Here is a 4,144-nt window from a genome sequence, read left to right as displayed (position 1 = left end):
ATGCTAAAGCTAGATATACTCCAGTGACATTTGGCCGACCTGATGCGAAGAGTTGTACTCATTGGAAAAGACTCTGAAGCTGGGAGGCATTGTGGGCAGGCAGAGAAGAGAGGGGACATGACACAGGATGAGATGGTCTGGATGCTATCACCCCGAGTCGATGGACGTGAGTCTTGAGTGAAACTCTGGGAGTTGGGTGATGGACAGGGAAGGCCCGCCCTAGGCGTGGCGGGCGATTCATACGGGGTCACAAGGATCGGACGACGACTGAGGCGCACTGATACTGATTTAACTGAATCTGAACGGATACGTGCTGGGACTCCCTGGATGGCCTCAGAGCATCGGGAAGACCCTGCGCCTGCAAATGCAGGAGGCTTGGCTTGATCGCCTGGGTCTGGAAGGATGCCGCTGGAGGAGGGAAATGGCAATGCGAGCTGCCAAGTAATTTGTTGTCTGGAAAGGATCCCATGGACAGAGGAAGCGCTGGCGGGCTGCAAGTTCAATGGACTGTGAAAGCAGTTGGCACATCTGAACAACGAACATGCACAAATGAACTGCTAAAAGTAATGATTATGAATTTTCTTCTGACTATATTGGTATGACAACTTATTGGGCTTCTAATTATTTGTTTTTTTCAAAAAAACATAAAGAAGGACTGTTCTCACATCAGCCTATGCTACTTATGATTTACAACAATCTGTTAATTCTGACCACATTGTGGGTAAAGAAAACCTGTTTGCTTGCTGACTCTGGTCTTGGATTCGCCCGAGAAATTGGAGCCCAACTGCGGGTCGTCGTAATACGCCGTCTAACAGGTGAAGGCCAAGAAAGCAGGCTATCTGTTAGGCACTTTTCCAAAAATATTGGAGAGCTCTCTAGTGAGAAAGAAAGATTCTAGGCGATGCGGTCTCCTGGGGGGCGCGAGTGTTGCCACCTTTCTGGCTCTGGCTGCCACCTGCCTGACCCCGTTGCCTTCTGGCGGGGTGATGGGCGACTGGTTCACAGCCTGCTAATGCTCTCCTCGTGGTATACGACTCGGTCCAGCTTCCTTTGTTACTGAAGTCGGGGGCGGGGCAGCAGTGCCATTAAGGTTGAAGGGCTTCTTCGGCCGGATACTTCGTTTCTCTCTCTCTCTCTGTTTTTCCATCCTCTCTCTCTCTGCTACCAGAACAGTTTACAGGTTGCGTTATCATCGCCATAAGCATAAGGCGCAATTGTGAGGGAGCTTGCCGCACAGACCCGCCAGTGAGAGGTTTCCTGGTGTTTGGAAACCTTTCATTTTAAGACTCCCTTGCCAGGTATGGAATCTCATCCCTAAACTATTTTGTCTGAAATGCGTTTTAGCCTACATTTTGTCCTACCTCCCTTCAAAGCAGCAATGGGCTACGATTTGCTGGGTGGTCTGATGTCCTCTGCAGGAGTTCAGCGAAAGTTGTTTATTGTGGAGTTTGCTCAGCATTTCAAATATGTTCTTATCGATAAATTTGTGGGGGGCGAGAAAGTGGCTGTCTCGCGTGCCTATTCGCTGCGTTGCATGGCTTAGCGGTCTCACCACGCCCGCCGCCGGTCGTTCAGGAGCTTCTAATCTCCTGGCACGTGCCTTAAGGCAGGAAAGTTGGTGGGGCATTAGAGGATGCGCTGCTTTGAATGGAGTTCAGGGTCTGCTGTGTTAATAATTCCTATTATCTCTCGATTCAGGTTACCAGCCCAGTACTGAATTTAAGTAAAGGGCAAGAATGGAGAAAATAGAAAACAAAATTCAGATGAAAGCCTCTCAGTCAAGGAAAAAGTCCTCATGGACTCTGTAGGACCTGAGCAGGAACGCTCAAAGATCTGAAAGAGCTGTGGTTGCAGCTAGTCACGCATGCCCCCAACCCAGGAAATCTGGCCAGCAGATGCGTCTAAGATGTGCCATTTGCGCTTGGCTAAGCACTGGTGAGGGTTCTCTTTGTGTCGTGTTTAAACTGACAGGGATGGAGTGAAATGTGTGATTTTTGTCAGTCAGGCGAGTCTGGTACAGATATGATTGGCCCTTCCTGCATGTTGGTGTTTTTCAGGGAGAGGATGTTGCCAAGTCCTGCCATCTTTGTCTTTCCTGGGGTCCAGCCTGTTCTCCTCCTCCTTGACGGCCTTGCACTTTCATCCTGCCTGATTTTTATTCCGCTGAGCCAGCATCCCTGGCCCAAGTGGCCGGCAGCCAGCTGACAGGCTGTTAAATCTGGGAGACGGTGTGCTCGGTCACACGACAGATGGCTGTGGCTGCTGCGCTGCTGCTCATCTGTGTATCAAGCAAAGAGTAACCCATGCTCTCTGCAACCAGAGAAACCTGTGAGCAGCGATAAAGACCTAGTACAAAAAAAAAAAAAAAAAAAAAGCACATTTACACCTCAAACTTATTGTGCTGTATGTCAGTTGCATCTCAGTAAAGCTGGGGGAAATAGCAAATTGATAAATTTATGCTATGTGAATTTCCTCTGAAATAAAAAATGAAAATCTTTTGTCTCAGTACTAAAGAAGAAAATATGTCAGTCTAAGAAAATGATTCTCACCTGGGAGTAAATTTTATTCCCCAAATATTTGGCATGGTTTAGAGACATTGAATTGTCAAAATTCCAGAGTGTGTTTCACTGGTATCTAGTCATGTGGGGATGTGAGAGTTGAACTATAAAGAAAGCTGAGCACTGAATAACTGATGCTTTTGAACTGTTGTGTTGGAGAAGACTCTTGAGAGTCCCTTGGACTGTGAGGCGATCCAAGCTGGATCTAGAAAAGGCAGAGGAACCAGAGATCATATGGCCAACATCGTTGATCATGGAAAAAGCAAGAGAGTTCCAGAAAATCATCTACTTCTGCTTTATTAACTATGCCAAAGCCTTTGACTGTGTAGATCACAACAAACTGTGGAAAACTCTTCAAGAGATGGGAATACCAGACCACCTGACTTGCCTGTTGAGAATCTGTATGTAGGTCAGGAAGTAACAGTTAGAACTGGACATGGAACAACTGACCGGTTCCAAATTGGGAAAGGAGTATGTCAAGGGTGTATATTGTCACCCTGCTTATTTAACTTATATGCAGAGAACATCATGAGAAACACTACGCTGGATGAAGCACAAGCTGGAATCAAGATTGTTGGAGAAGTATCAATCACCTCAGATATGCAGATGACACCACAGTGATGGCAGAAAGCAAAGAAGAACTAAAGAGCCTCTTGATGAAAGTGAAAGAGGAGAGTGAAAAAGCTGGCTCAAACTCAATATTCAGAAAACCAAGATCATGGCATCTGGCCCCATCACTTCATGACAAATAGAAGGGAAACAATGGAAACAGTTAGAGACTTTATTTTGGGGGGCTCCAAAATCACTTCAGATGGTGACTGCAGCCATGAAATTAAAAGCTCCTTGGAAGAAAAGCTATGACCAACCTAGGCAGCCTATTAAAAAACGGAGGCATTACTTTGCCAACAAAGGTCTATTGAGTCAAAGCAATGGTTTTTCCAGTGGTCATGTATGGATGTGAGAGTTGGACTGTGAAGAAAGCTGAGTGCCAAAGAATTGATGCTTTGGAACTGTGGTGTTTGAGAAGACTCTTGAGAGTCCCTTGGACTGCAAGGAGATCCAACCAGTCCATCTTAAAGGAAATCACTCCTGAATATTCGTTGGAAGGACTGATGTTGAAGCTGAAATTCCAATACTTTGGCCACCTGATGCGAAGAGATGACTCACTTGAAAAGACCCTGATGCTGGGAAAGATTGAAGGCGAGAGAAGAAGGGGACGACAAAGGATGAGATGGCTGGATGTCATCACCGACTCAATGGACATAAGTTTGAGTAAACTCCGGGAGTTGGTGCTGGACAGGGAAGCCTGGCGTGCTGCGGTCCATGGGTCACAAAGAGTCCATCAGGCCTAAGTGACTGAACTGAACTGAATTTGGCTGAGTTGGGTCTTAGCTGTGGGATCTTTCATTGCGACCCAAACAGCAAAGTTTGGGAATCAGTGGATAAAGAATCTGCCTGCAATGCAGGAAACACAGGAGACATGGGTTCACTTCCCAGGTCAGGAAGATCCCCTGGAAAAGGTAATGGGTAACTCACTCTGGTATTCTTGCCTGGAGAATCCCAGTGACAAAGGAGTCTATTTTGCT

This window comes from Capra hircus, chromosome 18 (assembly GCF_001704415.2).
Source record: "Capra hircus breed San Clemente chromosome 18, ASM170441v1, whole genome shotgun sequence".
NCBI classification, from domain to species: Eukaryota; Metazoa; Chordata; class Mammalia; order Artiodactyla; family Bovidae; genus Capra; species Capra hircus.
This window is presented reverse-complemented; position numbering follows the sequence as displayed.